At 36.0% G+C, this 23,640-nt stretch overlaps 1 protein-coding gene and 1 pseudogene across 17 annotated transcripts in view; one reads left to right on the forward strand and one right to left on the reverse strand.

The window, feature by feature from the left end:
- Positions 1–23,640, reverse strand: part of LOC118681060 (uncharacterized) — a 449,031-nt gene that overhangs the window by 417,442 nt on the left and 7,949 nt on the right. The gene's annotated exons all lie outside the window — the stretch shown is intronic.
- LOC138855914 (putative leucine-rich repeat-containing protein DDB_G0290503) lies at positions 16,066–20,054 on the forward strand (annotated as a pseudogene).

A 23,640-nucleotide genomic window follows, 5' to 3' on the forward strand; every position in this document is an offset into this window, starting at 1 on the left:
TCAATGCCCTTAAGCTCAGTCGAATCCCAACAGAAGCTTTCCTTTCAACTGCAAAACACTCAGTTAAAGGAATTAGTATAAATGAAAATGATAATATTTTGGAAAGAGTTAAACTTTTCAAAACTTCTGAAACGCAGGGACTGCCCTATGAATTGACACTAAAAACCTCCGCCAAATATATGATTACAGTGAACATAAACACGTATGATGGTTCGGTTAATGGGGCAGCTGGACAACTTTTGCAAATTGATTTCCATTGTTCTTTTCCAACAATTCTTTGGATTAAATTTTTGGAACCTTCTGTTGGTTTGATAGCACGATCAAAAAAGCCTCATCCTCTAGAAAGTTCTTAGACACCAATTGAAAAAGTTCTAAAATCTTTTCAATATAAAAGAAATGAACAAATTTCAATTGAAAGAAATCAGTTTCCAGTTGTTCCGGCTGAGGGAATAACTATTCATAAAAGTCAGGGTGCCACATATAATAAAGTTGTAGTTCATACTCGACCCAGAATGCCTAGAGCTTCAATATATGTCGCTTGTAGTCGAGCTACTTCTGCAGAAGGTCTATTCATCAGAGGAAATTTTATTCCTCCTAACAAATTTTCTGAATCGGATCCCGTATTTATGGAACTGAGGGAATTGAACACAAATAAAGCTTTGACAACAAATTTCAATTTTATGATTTCCCGACATCAAATTTTATCCATAATGTTCAGAGTCTTCACGCTCACATCAATGATATAAAAAGCGACTGTTTGATGTTATCTTCAGATATTTTATGTTTTGTAGAAACTTGGAGTTATCCTTGTGAAAGTTTTGATATATATTAATATTCTGGTTCTATATAGAAATTCAGCTTTCTCTGTCAGACAATTAATTGTAGAACTTCAGGAAGTCCCTACTTCTGAGTTAGGCAATCAAAATGTGCTAATTGTTGGAGTTTAATGTCTACAGGGACTGCAATAAGAAATCTGCTCCAAGAAAAAAACTTTAGTTCCCTGCTTGGTGCAGAATATTCAACTACACCTGCCGGTACACAAATTGATTGGGCATTTTCAAACATGGATCCTTCCCGTGTAAATGCAATTACTTTTGAGATAGGTCACAGCTATCATGACAGTATTTGTGTCTCTATTTCGAACTAAAGTTTTCAGACTAAGTGCAATAGTTCTTAATTTTTTTTCCAAATATAATCGAATTGGAATGGTATAGGAATTTTGACAGTAGTTTTTAAGACAATTTTAAGAAAAATATGTAAATAATCTAATGAAGAAAATTTAAATTATATATATAATTTGTTATTATATATGACATTATTGTATAAATATATGATAGAAATTAAATAGTATAAGGAAAAAAGAAATATAATTTGGATATATGTATAAGAATCTCTACAAAAATTTATGTTTCATATTGTAAATATTATATACATATTATATCATTTTTAAAGTTGTTAATATTTATTATTTTTAAGCTAAACATGTATAATAATATAGATATAATAAATAAAAAATGTTATTCATTGTTCAAAAACGATTTCTTTTCATACTTCTCAATACAGTTGTAATGCATTCTATATAAAATCAGTTATAAGCGTATACAAAAAGCACAAGAACGATTTCTCATAATTTGAGTAAATTTAGTTTACAAATTGCTCTAATTATTTTCTCTGTGAGTGAAAAGTAAATAACTAAGGCAACAGTTCCTACTTCTAATTATTAAAATATATAAAGAAGTCTCAAACGAATATACCATTTAACTTTGCGAGAGTATAAAATGCTCGGTTACATCCGAACTTAGCCCTTCCTTACTTGTTGTGTTTATTTCTGATATTACAATTTTTTTTGCGTGCACACACTCCTTTTTTGTAACGTTACGTCTGAACAACGTTTACAAATCGTTCAACTTAATTACGAAAATTCACGTTCTGTGAAGAATGTGTTTCGCACACTTCGCTCAACTTATGTTCAACATAATTGGCCTACTGAGCGTACTATTCGCAACGCCAGCACCCAGCATTATTGGATAATATCGTATTCGACCGAATAGACCACGTTCAGCACGCAGTGAAGAAAATATAGCGGTAGTAGCTGAGAGTGTACGCGAAGACCGTGAAGAGTCGATTCAGCGCCGTTCGCTGCAACTCGGACTGACGCATGGAACGACATGCATTTTACGTCGAGATCTTAAATTGAAAGCGTCAAAATACAGCTTGGCCAAGAACTGAAGCAGCTCGACCTTCCCAAGCGACGTCACCTCGCTCTATGGGCTCTTGAAAAGTTCCAAGAAGATCCGACGTTTTCGAGCCAAATTTTGTTCAGCGATGAGGCCCATACTTTTTGAACGAGTATGATGTTTTATGTATATGTTGGTTCACAAACGTGATGTAACATGAATTTAGCAAATTGGGCAACAAGAGTTGTTTTTACAAAATTGCGTGCAGGGCACATTTGCCTTAGCGGCATGACCATGAACGATGTTGTTTCGTCGCTCTTAGAAATTTTAACAGAAATAAACCGGTGACGGTATACGTAAGTAGTAGAAATACACTTAATCTTATATTGTTAATGAATTGCTTGAAAAAGAATTCTTTTATAAAGAAAATGTATTGGAATTTGATTAATTTCGGCACTCTCATCTACAATATTAAATTTTTTGGACTAAATTCTGCCCAATTAAAAATTATTAAATACCATCGGTGATTCACATTAGAAGGCCTGCAGTTGTCGCTGTCGCTAAATTAAAACCACTTTTAATTTTACCGGCGACAATAGGTAGCTGTAGTGGATCTACTTATATGTAAAATGTAAAATTATTCAAAGCTTTAACATATCAAATTTTATTTTACCAATAGAAGCATAAATAGCACTAATATATGATTTGTAATAACAACTGATAATTTAAAACAAATTAATCGAAATATCTACTTATTTTTTATATATTTTATGCTCACAAATTTAAATAAATTCAACCTTTGCAATCACAATTCTTTCATAATCTTTTATTCTATCATTCACCGAATTAAGGTTGGCAATGTTCTTGTGTGGGCATTTGCTATCATTAAATAATCATTCTCGAAATGGTATGTTGGAGCTCTTGAACCGTTTAAAAATATTATGATGAACAAAAATTTATGTGGATGATGAAAAAAGAAGAAATCTATATTTTCTACAAATGTATTTTTGGGAAAAACAAGATTTCATATTTTAAGACTCAAATAATTGTTACACAATTGTTTTTTTTAAATTTATTTTTATTAAATAATTAAATATGAGCAATGATATTTACATATGCTAACAATTATCATTAAAATATCAACCATACATATACATATATTTATAATATATGCACTTAATTATTATTTTCTATGTTTTGTTAAAATTTATGTTTTGAATATTACTTTGCTATTGCAGTTTACGCAGCAAAATAGAAATGATTGATTTCATCTTTGCTGGCATCATGTCTGGCCACCGAAGCTAGCAATGTATGGCATGAAATATATTTAGACAACAATTGCTAAACATTCACAATGTGCAATTTTTATTGGCAATATTGCTAACAATTCAGATATTTAGCAAATGCTAAATGCAATCGCAAATGAAGATATTTCAAGGGGCAATACTCGTTTTCAGTTTCGTGAATATTTTCATAGTCAAGATAGTACTCAAAATTATTCAAAATGATAATAATCATCATTTAATTATTGTTTAGGCTGACATCCATCGCCAAGTCATATTTACCCTCACAATATCTCGTTTAAAATACAGTACACGATCAATCAACTGATTATAGTGATAATACAGCAATAAAAAAAATAAACGAAAATTGCAAAAACACCAGCCGAGCGTTGTCAGGAATATATGTAGAATGCGAAAGAAGGCTAAAATATGTACATTATCAAATTGGAACTGAAGCTTCAACTACTACTTTGCTATATTATGAGATATCTATCTAAGAAAGCACAGCAAAAACACCTGTACAGAGTAGTCGAGATTATAGAGTACGACGGAAATATTTGCAGAACGTACTGGCAACAATCAAAGCAAACCAGGAGGTGTTGCAATCTATTAAAATGAATGCGAAACATTTAACATTGACATTCCACATTTTCATATGAGTGCAATAAATTCCACTGCACATACAGACTGAAATTGGCGATATCAGCTTGAGTAAATGTAAAATACCAAATGTAGAAGAAATTGTCATCGCAGCGATTTACATATCTTCTAACCTAAAAAAACTTGATGAAATCATGTATTTCATACAGGGTTCGTTGGCTATATACACTCATGGCGATTCTGCTCTCCTTAGCAGGGCTGATGATCACATACCATTGATTCTCGGTGGGGACTTTAATGTAAATTTGGCGGAGGATGCATCCTGGTGCGGAAATATTTCAAAATAGGTAAGAATTTCAAATATTATAAAACACAATAATTCTAATATTATGGACAGCAGTATATAATCTCAATTAGTCATATATGCAGCCGCGATCCATAATTTTTCTGTTGTGATCCAATTTCACAATATACTTGTATGTACACAATTATACTAAACATTTACCCAGAGGCATTAGTCTGCCTACAGTTCATATAAACATATGTATGTTTAGCCAGGATGGATTGCTAATATAAGATGGGAGAACAGCACTAAAGACTACAATCGTCAACAATTAACTTTTTTAAACAAAAACAAGTGGATTACTGAGGAATAAAGTAATTTTAAGTATATATTTCTTGATCTCTTATTACAGTAGTAAATGTGTACATAATTTACATTTTTATCTAGTCAGCTCTCAGAGCAAGTTATATAGAAACACTAGACATGAAAATTATAGTATACCATACTACAATTATTATATTAGGTTACAATCTTGCGGATCTGGAGATAAAACAGACAAATATAAAAATTGCGATTAAAAATTTAGAATTGTTTGTATTTTTACTGCTGAATCATGAATAAATAAAAACAAAAAATTTTGTATAAAAAATTATTTGAGCTTGACCACCCTTAACATTTAGGGATATGAAAAATATATAGATGTTGGCCGATTCTCAGACCTACTCGTTTAGCATGCTAAATTTTATCAAAATCGGTCCAGCCGTTTCGAAAAAGTTTGGCAACAAACACCGTGACACGAGAATTTTATATATTAGATGATAAATTGTATACATATGTAACTCAATTTATTTTTTAAAGTTTCCGTTGTTGATCATGTTTGGTTTTATACATAAGTCCAAAGATTATTTCACGAAGTGTACAAGGCCAATGTCTCTTATACTTTGTTCGCACCGACACAAAATTCGTGTTTTCATAGACAAAAGAGGTTTTCACGCGAAAACTTGTGTTTTCATCCATACAAAATCTGTCAAACGAAAACACAGTTTTCGCTGAAAACCCCTTGAAAACTTACATTCCACTCATTATGATCGGTGCCTGCTCTAGTTTAATCGATATTATTAGAAGACATATTTTGTCAGCCCTAAATGTCAGTTGACAATTTGTTTACATTCCATAATTGGCCTAAACGTACCCTACAAGAAATTCCGATGGGTTCACTAATCCACTCACATTTGATATAACAGTACTGTTAATTTACATTTGCATTTAAAAATTCAGAACTATCCACAGATTGGAGAAAGACGTACGCAGAGCTATTGAAAGTAGGAGATGGCATCAAGTGAAAATTTATTTTTATATATTCATATTTTATTATATTTTTTGTTGCATTCCTTTTTATATTTAAGTATATTATTATAACTAATTTTGATTAAAAGTTTGAAATTTATTAAAGAAATATAAATTATATTATCTACTGCGCAAAAGAATTTTTCACTTCTGATAGCGTTTCAGTCATAACTGACAATTTTCAGCTATGACGGATTTATGGTCAGCAATGACTCAGAAAAAACCAAACAAACAAACAAAAACAAAACAAGACTCTTAAGAAAATTATAGAAACTCTGCTCTGCGCGCTGACAAAATTTTTTCAGCTATGACTGTCATATTACTCATCAGATGACCGTCACTGTTCTTGTAGGGTACATAACAAATGTTAATGAAAACTCATCGAAAACAGACAATGTCGGTCAGAACGACTTTGGTTCCACAATCCACAAATTGTGTTTTCAAGAGGATTTCAATTCGGTGCGAACATAGTATTAATTAAAATCAGCAAAAAGTAAGTAGATTTCAAGGGAAAAACTATCGATAGTATTTTTTTAAACTATCGTAAGTATCGAGTAGTCCGGCTATCGATAATTTTTCAGCTCTAATAAGAAGGAGCTACAGGTACTTATTGTCAACAAGTTCCGTTGATATAGCTTCATTAGTTTGTGCTGTATGTACATACACTAGGCAGAAAAAGTCTGCGTACAACCCCCAACAAAAATTATTAAAACCAATTTATTTGATATTCATTAAAGGACATCAAATGAGTAGTTTTATGAAAATAAATGTGATTAAATAGCCAACAGTACATATAAACAAAACAATACATACGTACGAATAGAAAACCCATTAGAAAAAGTCTGCGTACAAGGTAAAAATTCGAATAAAGTTATTCTTTTTATGAATTCTTCTTAAAATTTAAAAGGAAGTCGCATATCAAGCTTAGAGGTTTTTGTCGAAGGGATGTGAGCCCGTTCCTCGTGCAGCACATCCTTGAGCATATCCTTTGAGGTAATCGCACATGGCAGATTTTACGTATCGGGAAATTTCATAGGTGCTATTTAGGATTAAAATCTGGTGATTCCGGTGGTGTTTTAAGCTGGAAACATTGTAGAGTAACTAAAGATTAATTATGTCCGATGTATGCTTCGGATCGTTACCCTGTAGAAAATAGAAGCCCCTTCCAGGTCCAAATTCTACCACTCTTTGCTTTAAATTTATTTTTAAGATACTAAGGTATGCATATTTAACCATGGTGGACTCTATAAATTCATTTGGCCCACATAGTTACTAGCTATACACCCCCATATCATTGCTTCTTCACCACCGTTCTTCACAACACGTATCAAGATTTTCTTGTCGAACGCCCGTTTTCGCAATAAAATTGCCCTCATCGGAAAAAATAACTTTCTACCAAAACTCCTGGGGCTTCTTTCGCGACAACATTATGCACTTACCTATTAACTAGCAATATGATGAGTTCTTGTGTGCGACTTGATCATAAAACCCTGTGTTTTTTTTTTAAATCTTGCGAATGGTGGTTTCACACTTTGCACGTTACGAGTTTCACGCTGTGTTAGTATTTATGGCCGTCCTTGTCGCGCCGAGATGTTTGTATTTACTCTTTTTATGAAAGAATGTGTTCTGCCCACAATTCGACCGATTTCAGGGTATGTTTTTCCTTCTTCGAAAAGTTGAACCATTATTTCCCTTTCAGAGAGGCTTATTTATTTCCTTTTACGCGCGATTCGAAATTCTCAATTTAATAACAAACTGAATAGAACAAACATCTTTTAAAATTGCTTCTTTTAAGAAAACAAGTGAAACTATAACTTTTACTTTTGGTTATTACGTTGGGAATTCCCATTTTACTGAATTTTATTTATACGAGACTTTTTCTGCGCTGCCAAATGACTATTTTTGTTAAATGTGTCTATAGAACTCGAGTGTTAGATTTTCATTGCTTTAAATGCTATAGGATTATGCAATAGACTAGTAATAAAGCATTTAAAATGTCTGTGCCGGTATAAATAAAAACATTTTGGTTTTTTAGCAATCACTCCGCTGCTGCCATCACTTTGTTGTTGCCGTCAATCCGCTGCTGTTTAAACCATTATTAGCATGAGCTGCCGGGACGTAAACGCTGGACACCACTTTATTAAAGTGATGCAAACAAAAAAAAAATAATAATAATATTAACACAAATAAAAAGCACCCTTTCAGTTTTTGGCTCTCCCTTGTTCACATACAATTCTTTTTATACTCTCGCAACTTGTTGCTACAGAGTATAATAGTTTTGTTCACCTAACGGATGTTTGTATCACCTAAAACTAATCGAGTTAGATATAGGGTTGTGTATATATAAATGATCAGGATGAAGAGACGAGTTTAAATTCGGGTGACTGTCTGTCCGTCCGTCTGTCTGTGCAAGATGTAATTTGAGTAAAAATTGAGATACCTTTATGAAAATTGCTACACATGTTTCTTGGTACCGTAAGACGGTTGGTATTGCAGATGGGCGTGTAATCAAAAACAAATAAATTGCCATAACTAAGCTCCACAACAAGATACAAGATACTTATTTGGTATACAGGATCACATTAGGGAGGGGCATCTGCAGTTTAAATTTAATGTGCTTATCTCCTATACCACTGAAGTCATAATAAAAAAATGGACACTGGGAACAAATGTTTTTAGCATCTCTATCTACGGTGTGAAAATGGGTGACTTCGGGTGACAACCCCGCCCACTCCCCATATAACGGTACTGTTTAAAACTACTAAAAGCGCGTTAATAAAGCACTAAACAAGCCAGAAACATTAAATTTTATCTCTGGGATGGTATGAGATGACTCTATAGGAACCACGTTCAAAATTAGTCAGTGCGGTGGCACCGCCCACTTTTAGGTAAAAACCCATACCATGGGATCTGCTCAACCGATTTCAACCAAATCGATATATCGAAAATCTTACCATTTATTGTTCTAGCAATAACACTAATTCATCTTTTATTCCCCCATCAAACTGGTTCTAATAACTCAATTGGCTTTAATTCTAGTGTCGATAAAATCCCCTTCTACCCTTAGAAATCGGATTACAACCACGCCTATTTCCCATATAACATCATTTTAAATTCCATCTGATTTTTTCACTTTCCAGTATGCAAATCAAGCAACAATGATTATATCGGCGTAAAACTTGGTGTGAATAATACGTTTAAAGTATGCCACCTTCTGACCAAAAATTATCTAAATTGAACCAAAACTGTTTAAGCCCCGAGGTACTGAATATGTGGACCCCAGTGCCTATAGTTGACTTTTTACCGAAAATATCGGTCAACATAGAAGAAGGCGGCAAGATCCACAAAGAAATAAAACGAGTATGACTTTGCGGTATAAATCGTTCGGTTACATCCGAACTTAGGCCTTCCTTACTTGTTTATATATGTATTGTTATATACATACATTACATATACATATGTATATTAGATACACATATTATATATATTTATTGAAGTGAATGTGAAGGGATTCTGGGATTTCGGTAGCATTTTCATTTACATTTAGGTGCGACCTTTCTGTAAATTGCATAATTATAATTTTTAATTCGGTCAGCTTTCCGCAAATTATCTCGGTTGTTTGCAAATTTAATTATCGACCAAAAATTTTAGCTTTAAATTTTTACAATTGTTCTATTGCTCATTTCGACTTTATTTCTTTCGCTTAGCTTTTCGTGTAATTGGAAATTGATATCTTTTTTCGTTCTCGTCAATCGATTTTCAATACTTCCAGATTTATTTCTGTTGCCAAAGTTTTTCAAGTTATCGTGAATTTTAATTCAAAATGCAAAAATGAGCAAGCCAAAGCCAGCTACCGCCAACCTCTCTCCAAGTAAGGAGCTTACAGACTTAAAGTCGTTAAAGCGTCAAAGGACGGTGGAGAAAAGTAGGAATTTGCGTATTAGAACGGGCCTTCTGGAAAAAACTATGTCGTTAGATCCAATTGACTTGGAATGTTGGCTCAACATATTAAATTCACACAGTGAAAAGTTAATGAATCTAAAATTGAAGAGAATGATGAAGACGACATGGCCCAAGGGGAGTTAGAGGACATAATTGTTGAAACGAAATCAATAATTAAAACTATTTTAGCCAAAAATATGTTTTGTCACATCCCCCAACTCAAAACTCCCAAAAATAAGATGAGAAGCAAATAAGAAACGCCATTATTATACTCATAGTCAAGACAAAATTTGTCTCTGCCATCCGATCCAAGTGGAAAGAACAATTTGACTACTACCAGTTACCATTATGGAAGGACTGTGAAGCCACCTTAAGTAGAGGCTTTCAGCAGTTATCAGCAGAAGGAGCGTCGTGTTCGAGGACGAGAGCCAGAGCCGCATCCAGCACGAGTCATATGAAGCAGCAACACTTGGACAGGATGAAGTCAGTTTTAGTTGCTGCAAATACTAAGCAGCCAAAGAGTCAACAGTGCAAGTCGAAGGAGCACTCTTTGGACATACTGTATTTAAGTGTGGGATCGATTACATTCCCCTCACAAATTGTAGCACCAGTATCCGATTTCCTTTTCCGCTATACATACCTTCCACCACACATGCTATGCATAAAACGAGTATGCCGGATCGGGTTATGTTGGCGACAGCAGTTATTCAAGAGAGGACCAGTTATGGAGTATACCTGCCTGTGAGAGCGTTGCTGGACTCAGGCTCCCAAGACAACTTTATGATGGAGTTGAAAATTCCAATACGTAAGTGGGGACAAAATTTAGCGGGTTTGTTAAGTCGTAGGTAAATAATTACGAATTTTCTGCGGAATTCTGGATAATGCGGTGTATTTCGGCTAATCATCCAGACCATAACATCAATGTTAATGGCTGCCAAATTCCGCACAATATTGAATTGGCGGATCCAGAACCATAAATCAAAAAAATATTAATATCTTATTAGGTGCAGAAACCTTTTTTAAAGTCGTCCTAATCAACCAACGTTACAAAAAACCCTTTAAGTGCGGATATGTCAGCAATCTAAGTCCTCCTGCTTCTGTAACTAGCACATTATGCCAAGCTGAAGAAGATGTCAATGAATTCGGTAATCAAAAATTTTGGGTCTAGAAGAATTACCTTTAAAACAAATACCATCAAATTGACACCAGAGCAAATAAAGTGTGAAAAAATTTTCGTTAATACTTCTCAAGTATTGCCTTCAGGATGGCTTCAAGTCAGAATGCCCTTTAGAGCTGATCGTAAATTACTCAATCACTCATATGAACCCGCAGTTCGGCGGTTTCAGGCCCTGGAGAGGAGAACATTGAAAGATCCAAAAATTCGCAAAATGTGTCTGGACTTTATGAATGAATACAGAGCACTAGGTCATATGAGCCCAACGAACAATAAGATCCCGAGTAAGCCATACTACTTCATTCCACATCAATGCGCTTTAAGCCCCGAGAGCACAACAACTAAATTACGTGTTGTCTTTGATGCTTCGAGGTGTACTTCATGTCACATAGCATTAAATGAACTTTTGATGGTAGATCCAATCATTCAAGAAGAATTGTAAAAAACTCTTTTTCGTTTTCGCTTACATAAGTACGCTTTAACGGCAGACATTACTAAAAATGTACCGCCGAATAGTTATGCATAAAGAAGACTGAAACTCTCACGGTGTCACGGTTTATGTTGATGATTAATTAATAGAATATATATATATATATATGTAACAATTGAGGTAATTAAAATATTAAACTCAGCTGGATTCACCCCAACAAAGTGGTTTTCGAACCACTCTAAATTTTTCGACTGTGACTGCACTGTAAGGTCATTAAGCTTTAAAGACAAAAACTCAATTAAAACACTAGGGATCCATTGGTTGCCGAAAAAAGATTTGTTTCGATTTGTTTTGGGCCGAGCCACTAAACGAAACATATAGTCGGTCTCTGCTCGCTTTTTCGAACCTTCTGGGTTATTAGCCCCACTAGTCACCAAAGAAGGAGGATTCGATTCCATTGCGCCTTGACACTAGCTATCAGCATTTCAAAGCCAACCTACTACAGCTCTCATTTATTATCATTCCTCGGTACGTTAACCTAGAGTCGAGTGCTATCTGCCAAATACATCGCTTCTCCGGCGCTTCAATAAGAGCGTACGGATGCTGCATATACATACGAAACCAATCTGCTAGTGGTGTCAAATATATTCTGCTTACTGCAAAGTCTTGACTGACTCAGCCTCTTCTGCGTCTCGAGCTCTCGGCAGCACACCTTCTTGCCAAATTATGGTCACGAGTAGCGTGTATGTTTGGTCGACGATTTGAGAAAATTACATTTTAGGCAGACTCTGAAACCGTGTTACATTAAATTACAACACATCCATCTACTTTACAAACCTTTGTAGCGAATAGAGTGTCCGAAATTCAAGAACTGACTGACACTGTACATTGGCGACATGTGCCAAAGTAACAAAATTCTGCGCATCATGTGTCTCGGGGCTGCAACGTGGACGAATTAAATCATTCGATATAGTTTGGCGGTTCACAGTTCCTCTTAGAAATTCTTTTCTCCTCCAAAATTGCTTCGTGTGGTCGCATATTTATTACGGTAGATCAGACGACCAGAAATGCCTACTGTGGACTGAGTAGAGAGGGACTGACATCAGACGAATTACACTTGAGTTTTTTGAAAATTGTTCAGGTGGTTCAACATTCGGAATTTGCGAATGAAATCCATTTTTGCATGAACACTCGTATATGTCGCTTTCATTCAAATTAATCCAAGTAGGAGGTTGCCTATTAAATGCACCTCTCCCATACGATGCCAAATTCCCCTTATTACTGAATAAAAATTTCCACTTCGTTATCACTTATAGAAGGTTTCTGCACTTTTACATCACTACGCAGGGGCAAAAGCATTTGTTTGCGCTTCTTCGAAAACCCATATGGCTGATGATGAAGCATGCAGTAAAACCATGAGAAACTGTAAACACTGTTTTCATTACAAGCCGAAGTTGCAAACCCAAATAATGGGAAATTTGCCAGTCGAAAGACTTTGAGGCTACGACCCTTTCTTATATGTGGCGTAGATTTTTGTGGTTCAAGCATCTGGTGGTTCGTGTACTCGGCAACGCTCTACTCACAGCTGAAGAGCTCTCAACTCTACTGGCCTAAGTGGAGGCCATTTTGAATTCGTGTCACCTAGCACCGTTGAGCCAAGACCCCAACGTAGGAGAAGCACTAATTCCAGCTCACCACCTAATCGATTGTTCTCTGCGAGCACTGCCAACAGCACAAGTACCAACGGACCCTGATGGGAACTTGTTTGCTGTCTCAAGCAACAGTTTTGGCAGCAGTGGTTCAAAACATACCTGACGGGCTTTCAGGAGCTCAAAAAATGGCTACATCCGAAACGAAACCTTCAGCCCGGCGATCTCGTCCTCGTTCACGAAGACAACGTACCACCGCAGCAGTGGGTACAAGGACGAGTCGTCGAAACCGCTGAAGGGCAAGACGGCAAGGTACGAGTGGCAGGCGTGGCAACCAAAGCGGGCACAACTACATAAACTCGCCATGCTGCCAATCGACGTTAAAGGATCATGATCCTGTCAAAGTGGTCGGTGTTGCATCAAGCGACATCATAAATGCTAAGATCAAAATAAATATTAAATTTATTTAAAGCACCATTAATTGCAATATTAAAGATTTGAACTGAAATTATAAACTTTATAGTTTATATAAAATACTTACCTGAGTACCTGAATAATACTAGTTAAAATACTCACCTTAATCTTTTACCATAATTTAACGAAATAAATTATACTTACCCCTTTTTGTAAATACATACTTACGTTACAAATATATGCATAAAAACCGGAATCGCGATCGCAAGCCTTTTCTTTTATCGGACGCATAATTTTTCATAACTAATTTTCGGCACAGGCAATTGGGGGTTTCTAGTACTGTCGCGCATTCCAAATTGATTTCTTTTTTTCAAAAACGCTTGAGAATGTTCATGGCCGACCACGGCAGCAAAAATGGCATTACCATAGCCAAGGAAGGATTGCTTTCAGTAAAAATCATTAGAATTAAAAAAAAATTAAGAACATGTCTGCGTTGTCAATATTAAGATTGTTTATGTTTGGTTTCGTAATTTATTGAGATATTTCTGAGCGCGGAATACACACGAGGTGTCCATAAGTAAATAAAATGGATGTGAATGAAAAGTTAATTGAAGAAATAGAAAATACGAGTGCTTCTACAATTTGTCTTCACCGAACTATAAAAATGTGTTCAAGAAAACTCAAATTTAGGAAAGAAGTTGCCAAAACAATAAATTTGTTGGGTCAGTTAAAGAAAAACATGTTTTGTTATAAGCTATTCTTCTAAAGTATTATAAATATTTGCAGAAGAAAGCTGTAGAAAAAATAGAAAGGACTGGATTCTGGCAGTGGTGCTCAGATTCCATGCAAAACATGGATACAAGTTCCAGGACTTTTAAAACGACGCGGCTTCTAGCGCTACATGTGACATTACATTTGTAGTAAATGAGCATCGAACAAAGAGCCAACATTAAGTTTTGTTTTAAACTTGGTAAAACTTTTAAAAAACTTCAAAACTCATGAAATGATGAAACAAGTTTATGGCGATGATTGTCTATCCCGTAGCCGTATTCACAAGAGGTTTAAACGTTTTCAAAATGGTCGTGAGGACATAAATGAGAAATGAGTCGAAACCCAAAAAATCGCGCTCAAAAGTGTCAAAAGTGAAGACAATGCTGATTTGTTTTTATGATTACAAGGGTATTGTCCACAAAGAATTTGTTCAACCAGGCCAAAACGTTAATGCGGTATTCTACCTTGGAGTTTTGAAGCGTTTGGTAGCACGTATTCGTCGCATTCGGCCCGAATATCGCGAAGATGGAAGTTGGCGTTTGTTGCACGATAATGCGCCGTCTCATCGATCGACGAATGTGGCCGATTATTTGACCAATTTTCAAATTTTAACAATCAACCACTCCCCGTATTCACCTGATATGGCACCGCGCGACTTCTACCCTTTCGGAAAACTACATTTGGCCATGAAAGGAAAACGCTATGCTGACGTTGATGCCATCCAAAAGGCGACGACCGCCATCCTCAACGCTATACCGACAAATGACTTAAAAAAGTCATTCGATAACCTTCTTGAACGTGCAAAACGTTGTATTCAGGCGGAAGGAGACTATTTTGAAGGCGACCAATAAATTTTTCAAAAAAAACAAATAATATTCGTTTTTTAATAAAAGTCCTGAAACTTTTGAATTGCGCCTTGTATATATGGAAACATTACGTTTTTTGGACGGCTACAGTGAATTTCGAGAGTAAGTATTACATTCGTCATACCTATTAGTATACTTGTAATTTAATATTTTCCATTTACAACAACAGATTAACAACAACAGACCTTTTGACACAATTGAGGAAGAAATAGAGTGTTGTACTTCTACAAGTACTAGTACTCCAGAAGGTTGTTACAGTCCACCAAATGTTTCAGCGCCAAAACAGAAAAAAAGAAAGGCAGCAATGAATGAAATTAATGATGTGTTCACTGAGATGATGAAGGAGTGCATGAGTACAATGAAAGAGTTGGTGGCCGCGCCGTATTCCACAGAACACGAGAATGCAATGTCACTTTTGTTCAAAAGCGAGGTATTATTGACGCTAACTTAACCCCTCAACGTATACGTCAAATTGAGTCCAAAGTTATAGCTTTAGTATAAAATGAATTAGGAAACTAGAAATCACATGTGTATGTGACTGAAGTAATTTCTTTATGTATGAATAATTTTAGTTTTTTAGTGCAATGCGTTACTCTGCTAAGTATGTAATTTGAAATTCTAAACATTATACCTATTTACATATTTCTTATGAATTGTTTTTTGTTACACTGTAGTGGAATTGTTGTATTTAAATAAGAACGCATATTGCTTACTGAATACAAAAGAAATTTTATGAAAAAATTAATAAAACTTTACAAAAGACTGGCTTTATTATTATCCAAATACAAACAAAAAAAAGTGCCTTAATTTCTTTCTTGTTAAATTCAGGTCGTATCTACCATCTTCTTCTTGAACGCGATTTAAGAGCTATGTATGCCTTACACGAGGTTAACATTTGGATAAAAAAAAAAGAAAATTGCAGATTCATGTTTTCTGTGACATACAAGCACTAACAGTTACCAAGCACTGACAGCTGTGACGGAAATCGTCCGTATCGTGTTTTACACGGCAGCAACACTCGGCGAAAATTCTTCCGACGGCGTCGCTAAGTACGACGAATAGTCGTCATCGCCTGTGTTGTGTTTAAGCTATTAGTAATAATTGTGAAGGCCAACTCAGCTGCAGCGCAATGGCCAAGTCTCGCTCCGAAGGAACCGCCTTCATGATCACGGTAACCTCTACGCCAGGTAATGCTTCAAACAGTCACCGACATTCCGCCCTTCCGTACTTACCGCCCGTATCAAACAAAATTTGTCAAAAGTTATGCCCGTAGTGGCAACGTAGAAATCAGTTGTTGTCTTTTAGTTTTCATTTCACCAATGTTACCATTGCTCAATTTGTATACATGATTTTGTACACATTTAGGTTTTTAGTTATAATTTTTTATAATGTAAAAGCTCAAAACTAAAATCCAACTTTTAAACTAGACTTAGACTTAGTCTACCTATTTATAAATAATTGTATTCGACTGTGATTTTGAATTAGTTTACGAATATTTCAAATATTTTCAAGTTTAGTTCTTAATTATTACAAAACATCGAAACTGACCATCGTGCATTGCGGCAGAGCAATCGGCTCACTCGTTTCTACACATCGAATTTTCGCGGATATCCTACCGTACGGTCTGTACAAGCGGTGGCAGCGGTGGTGAGTGTTCATTTACATTGCGCTCTGATAAGATAGGTCGTATCAGCTGATTCGGTCTACGGTTTTGCGTCGGTAACTGTTTCCAACGAGATTTAAAAACTTTAGTGGTGACTCGGAATTTCTTGCTCTGCTGCGCTAAACGCGATTGAACAAACGCGCTTGATAATTGTGCTATTAGGTATGTAAGTATGTATATGAAACTTTATAACGAAATTTGATGCGTAATCCCTTCACCCTTGTGAAAGATTGTAATCCTTTCACCCTTTCGTCGAAAGTATAAAATGTTATTATAAAATGTTCGGTTACACCTGAACTTTGCCCTTCCATACTTGTTTAATTGCAGTGAATTTGTATATTCTACAAATGCGTTGACAACTTCATTCAGATCAAGAACAATAGGGGTTTTCCCACGCAGCATTGTTATTTGTTATTTGTTGAATTTCTTAAGCTTATTAACTGTGAATACATTTTTCTACGTAAGTTGTTAAGTTTTATTTTAAAATTATAGACAAAAAGAATAAAATGCTTAAAATAAGTGCGAAATCGAAAATAATTAAAAATTGAATTAAAACATTGATTTAACGAATAGTGTTAATTGAAGGTAAATATAAAACGTGTAAGATGATATTATATATAGATCAATAGTATATTCTCTACACAGATGTATTTAGCGAAAACGAAGATACTGTATCAAAATTTGTACGTTGTCATGAAGTGTCGCAAGGGCGTTGTAAATTTTGTTCCAAAATCAATTCATTGGCACGAAGATATTTTGACTTCAATGGATGATAATCGCTTATGCCAAATGTTACGAGTAAATCATATTAACAGAGATTTCAAATGACGCATCATTCGCAAAATGCAAAAGTAAACAGTTATCTATAGAGCTACAACTCGCAATAGTTCTATTCAGATTGGGTTCATCAGAAGAAAGTGCGCCACAACTTTCAATGAACTACCGTTTTGCATTGGATACGTTGATGGTACGGAAATTAAATTAACCAAAGTTCCTGTTAAAAATCATGCAAACTACTTTTCCAGATGTCATATTTTATATATTGTGGCGAACACGAATACCAGAACAAATCAGAGTCGACGGTAAACTGCCAGAAGCAACTAGACAGTGAACTCGTAGTTGCCAGATTGTGCAGCACAAACAGTTCTAATTAGATTGTTGCCGTGTAAAGAGCAATTGAGTTATAAGCAATAATTTGTAAACTCGAATAACGAGCAGTAAGTGTTAAGTTGTTGGAATTAGAAATAAAGATAAGTGTATAACATTAAATTGGGACTTTTATTTAACAATCTAGTGCTCGAACTCGAGAGTGAGTTACAAAGTAAATCCCAGAAATGGGATTGTCAAAAGAAATCGCCAAAGAAATAATTGTTTAAAATTGGAAAAGTTTAACGATTTCAAGATTCCACAACTGAAAAAGGAGCTATAAAACCGTGGTTTAGCAACAAATGGGGTAAAGTCCGAATTACATTCACGGTTGCGAGAGGCCATGGAAACAAAAAACATTCATGTTGACAAATATGTATTTAAATTGGAACTAGAGGAAAATATTACGAAGATAGCGGAAAAGGAAGAGGCTCAATGCTCGTCAAAGACTCTGGACATGAACATTATTTTTCCTACAATATCGCAAAAGTCAACGCAAATATCGACATGGGGAAAGAGCAGGACTCCCGTATATCGCAGATGGCAACGCAAATATCGACACAGTTTAAAGAGCAGGATGCACGTATGGCCCTACAAATATCGCAATTAGAAACGCGGTTGTCAACGCAGTTGGAAGAGCAGTTCGTAGCGTAGGGTGCACATAATTGTAGATTAGCACAGGTGACCCTACAGTTGAAAGAGCAGGATGCACGGATGTCGCAGGTGACCTCACAAACAGCTGAAGTGTCCTCACAGATTTCGAAAGAGCGGGAGAAGTTAAAACTGAAGTGGATGAATAGAAAGATCGTCTTCGCGAGCTACAATTAAATCGGCCAATTACGTCAACAGCTTCTGTCAAGGTATAACCTCCATCCTTTGATGGCACTGTTCCATCCCATGCTTTTAAGCTTCAACTCGAAAATACGACATCTACAAATAATTAGAACGCTGAAGATAAAGTAGCTGCATTGTTCGTTGTATTAAAAAGATCTGAAGCGGAGACATTACAGACTATTCCAAACTGCGAGTCGAGTAGTAATGAAACGTTGATGGGTGTATTAGACAGTAAGATAGTGAACACAGGAAGCAGATCTTCCAAATCGAGTTGCGAAATCGCCGCTAGAAAGCCAATGAGTCTCTGCAGGAGTTTTCTACAGAGATTGAGAGGTTAGCTCACTTAGCTTATGCACATAAATCCGTAGAATACAAGAGGACACGAAAATTCAGAAATTCGTCAATTGAATACGAGATAACACTATACGCTTCGCTTCGTTAGCATTTCCAAAATTGACGTTTGCGGAAACCATTTCGTATGCTCTGACACAGGAAACTGCATTTTTGCTTAGCATTCGAACATTCAAAACTTATCAAGTAGAAATAGAAGATCGCAGCTGGGTAAACCAATTACTTGAAAAAGTTGAAGAAAAGATGATAAAAGTACTGGAAAAATCTACAGAAACTCGTAAGAAAAATGATAGTGTGGTTAAATGCTTCAACTGCGGAAAGAGTGGTCATATTGCACGCAACTGTAACCAGTTGAACGTAAACGCAAAGCTTAAAAGGATCAAGCAAATGTCAAATCCAACCAATCCCTCCCCCAAGGCTCTCCCAAGCAAATCCCCTGTAATCTCTATTTCACAAATAAGCATGAATACGAGTAACGTTACCATTAGTGGATGTGTAGACGGCAAAAAGCGTATACTGACTGTGGATACGGGCGCGTCACTTTCCATAATTCGATGTGATCTGGTTAATAAAGAAGTAAGACCATTAGCTGCGGCAAAGTTGCGTACTGCAACTGGAGAAAATACTCATGTTCTCGGAGAAATAACGTGCGAAATCATTATTGGAAAAGCAGTCATGCTGCACAATTTTATAGTGGCAAATATCGTCGACGAAGTCATAATTGGAGTAGAATTTCTGGCAAATCAAAGAATAAAAATACGGAGGTACCACTTATGTCTGGTTATGATAACAAGTACAAGATTATACGAGTGATAATAGCAGAGAGCCAGCAGATTCCACAAAAATCAGAAGCAGTTATTTGGGCAGAAATAGATGGAGATTGTGGGACTAACAAGTTGTGGGTTGTTAAAGCCACAGAACAATCTACACCAAACTTATTTATAGGCAAAACCTTGGCTATGACTAGACAAGATAAACGTGTTCCAGTAAGAGTACTTAATGAGTGCAAGTTACCAATCAAACTTTCCAAAGGAGGTATATTAGGGCAGTATCAGGAGATTGAGGCCGTGAAAAATTATGAAATACATCTTGAGGAAGATTCTATGAACGAAAACGACATATAGAGGCAAACCATTAAAATAAGGCCGGGAACATGCGATTCTTTGTGGACTATAGAAAATTGAATAATGTTGCGAAGAAAGACAGTTATCCACTACCTAGAATCGATGAAACGCTGAACTCGTTATGAGACACAAAATGGTTCCCAACGCTTGATTTGAAAAGTGGTTATTCGCAAGTGGAGGTAAACGAAGAAGAGAAAAGAAATACGGCTTTCAGCGTTGAAGATGGTCTATGGCAATTTACCATAATGCCCTTCGGATTATGTAACGCTGCCTTTGAGAGACTTATGTACCAGGTATTAAAAGGATTACATTGGCAGACATGTTTGGTATATCTCGACGATATCATCATGTTGGGTAAAATCTTCGATGAAAACCTTAAAAACCATGGAAGTGGTTTCCAACGGATGGGTAGCGTTGGTCTTAAGCTGAGTCCAAAGAATTGTTTCCTTTTCAAAAAGAAAGTAAGCTACTTAGGACACAAAGTGACAACGGAAGGCATATGCACAGCTAATGAAAAGATAGAGGCAGCAAAAGATTGGCCCACTCCAAAAAATGTACGTGAAGTAAGTTTCCTTGGAGGGTGTACTTATTATCGTCGATTCGTTCCAAATTTTGCCAGCGTAGCTAGTAGCCTCCATGAACTCTCGAATAATAATATAATTTTCGAAAGGAATAAAGAACAAGTAATTGCTTTCCAAACACTGAAGAAACGGTGGAGTACTGCGCCAATGTTAGCATACCCGGCCCCAGGATCAGCGTTTATTTTGGATTCGGATGCCAGTGGGTTTGCAGCAGGAGGCGTTCTATCACATGTCATTGATGGTCATGAGAAAGTGGTTGTGTATTGCAGCCAGATAATAAGCAAGCCAGAGAGAAATTATTGTGTTACTCGGAGGGAATTACTGGCGTTGGTGAAGGGCATTAAACACTTTCATTAGTACCTTTATGGCCAGTGATTTCAGGTTAGGACAGATCATGCAGCATTTAAATGGCTTCTATAATTCAGGAACCCAGAAGGACAGTTGGCACGGTGGATTGAGAGACTCAATAGTTACGACTTCTCTATAGAAGATCATAAAAGTAGTAGTCATGGAAATTCTGATGTCATATCCCGCCGTCCCTGTACATTGGAATGCAGACATTGCTCGAAAGCTAAGGCCAAAGAAGACATTATAGATGTCCGATTATTGACTATAACATTAGACTGGTATCCGGAGGAGCTACGGAAATGTCAGCAAGAAGATCCAGATTTGAAAAGTGTAATACATGGATTGGAGATGAATAAATGTGCAATGAAAAAAAAACAGCTGCAGAAAACTCAGTCGAAGGCTTATTGGGCACAATGGAATAGTTTAAAGTTAGTGTCTGGGTACTTGCATCGTGTATGGAAAAGCGAAGATTGGCAAAGTTCCCGAACTCTGATGATTGTTCCGAAAGTAAGAATTCGCGAATTTCCCAACGTGTTGTATAACGGTACAAGTGGAGGACACATGGGTATCACTAAAACCTTGGAGAAATTAAAACAAAGATTTTATTGGGTTGGTTGTCGTAAATCAGTTACGGGGTGGATCGCCAATTGTGTCGAGAGCATTGCTGCTAAAAGGCCGAAATCCAGGCGTCATAGTCAGATAAAACAGTACAATTCAGGTGCGCCATTTAAGCGAATTGCCATGGATGTAGCAGGTCGATTTCCTGTCAGTAAACTATCAAACAAATATGTTTTGTAGTCATGGACTATTTCAGCAAATGGCCAGAATTATACGCATTCCTAACCAATAGGCAGGAATAGTAAAGGGTATTAGGTATCAAGATATCCAATAGAACCACATTCTGACCAAGGAAGAAATTTTGAATCAGTTTTAATTTAGGAGATGGCCAGAAACTGGGTTTCCGGAAAACCCGCACAACTGCACTACATCCGCAGTCCGATGGCATGGTAGAACGATTCAATCGAACTTTGAATATTTGCGGAAAGTAGAGGATAAGTTTGAAAAAGATTGGGATATCCATATATCCTTAACGCCAACGGAGGAAGAATGCTAAAGATGTCAACAACATCGTAGAAAACGAGATGGGGGATATACATGCTATGGTTAGACAGCGCACCAAAATCCAAAATTATGAGCGATAAAATAAAAGCAAAATACGACAAGGCTATGAACTCTGAGGGTTTTATAGAAGGCGACTCGGTATTTTTATTATATATAACTCCCAACGAAAAAAAGGGCTGCATCCCAAATTACGGGGTAATTAGGAAGCTACATACTAGGTACTACTAACAACTGAACGATGTAGTGTATCACATAAAAAGCATTGGAAGACCAAGGTATAAAATGAAGATAGTTCAGCTGGAACGGTTTGACAGCGAGTTCGTAGTTGCCAAAATGTTCTAAAAACGAAGATTGTGCAGCACAAATAGTTCTAATTAGTGTGTTGCCGTGTAAAGAGCAATTGAGCTAAAAGCAATAAGTTGTAAACTCGAATAACGAGCAATAAGTGTTAAGGTACTTCTGCATATCCAATTATAGATACAAACATAGAATGATTACTGTTTTACAAAGTAACGAGTAATTTGTCAGAGTGACCATGCCGACGGTAAAGTGTTATTCATTATGTTAGCATTTTGTTAAATTTACAAGAACAAAATACCTGTAAAAGTTTATCGAATAACGAATAACAGATAACAATGATGCGTGTGAAAACCCCTAAGATTGATCGATTTTAATGTTTTAATTGTTCTATTTTTACATTAATTGTGTCACCATATACATTTTTTGTGGCTAAAATAACTTGCTACATGGTGTAGGAGGATTGAAATTATGTTACAAATTAGAAGAATACTTTTATTAATACATATTTGGTAGCCACCATGTAGCAAAAATTCTTTGGGAGTCAAATATATTGTGTATCTTCATACATGTGAATTTTACCATTGCCAATATCTAACAATTGTATAGAGAACTCTGGCGCTAAAGGATCATTTTCATGTTCAAGGATACTTCGCATATGGAATGATGGTCAATGTCTGTCTGAAATCACCAGACTGTTACAGTAGATCACCTATGAAAACCTATTTTTTGTTTTTCAGTAACCTGTCAAGAGCTTTAAATATTTAAATGCTTGTAGACCTATCCACATTCTTCTAAGATTATAACTTTGTATTTTCGCGATATTTTAGCCTGAATGCTTCTTTATGTTACACAGTAGTAGTCTTAGCACAGCTTGCGTCTACGTTTCTAAGTAAGCCATACCATTACGCTCTTTTACCTGAGTACGGATAGTCTCATTAATATCATATTTAGTACTGATTTCGTCAAGATCGCAATTTCCAGCATTACTTCACGAGTTAGTGCTCTAATCTGCGCCAGATTTCCTGCACATATATCAGAGAAGATGAGATCGTGCTGCAATTGATAAGAACAACAGATTGATTGATGCCGGATAACATAGTGCGGCTCATGATTGCATCGACACTGATCTGGGATAAACTGAGAAGGAAAGAGTGGGGAAACACAAAAATAAAGGAGGGGTAGGCCAGAAAGGCAAACCGAATGGCTAAGCTTGGCCTCAAGATGTAATGCCTAAC

Source organism: Bactrocera oleae, chromosome 2 (genome assembly GCF_042242935.1).
Source record: "Bactrocera oleae isolate idBacOlea1 chromosome 2, idBacOlea1, whole genome shotgun sequence".
Lineage (NCBI taxonomy): Eukaryota > Metazoa > Arthropoda > Insecta > Diptera > Tephritidae > Bactrocera > Bactrocera oleae.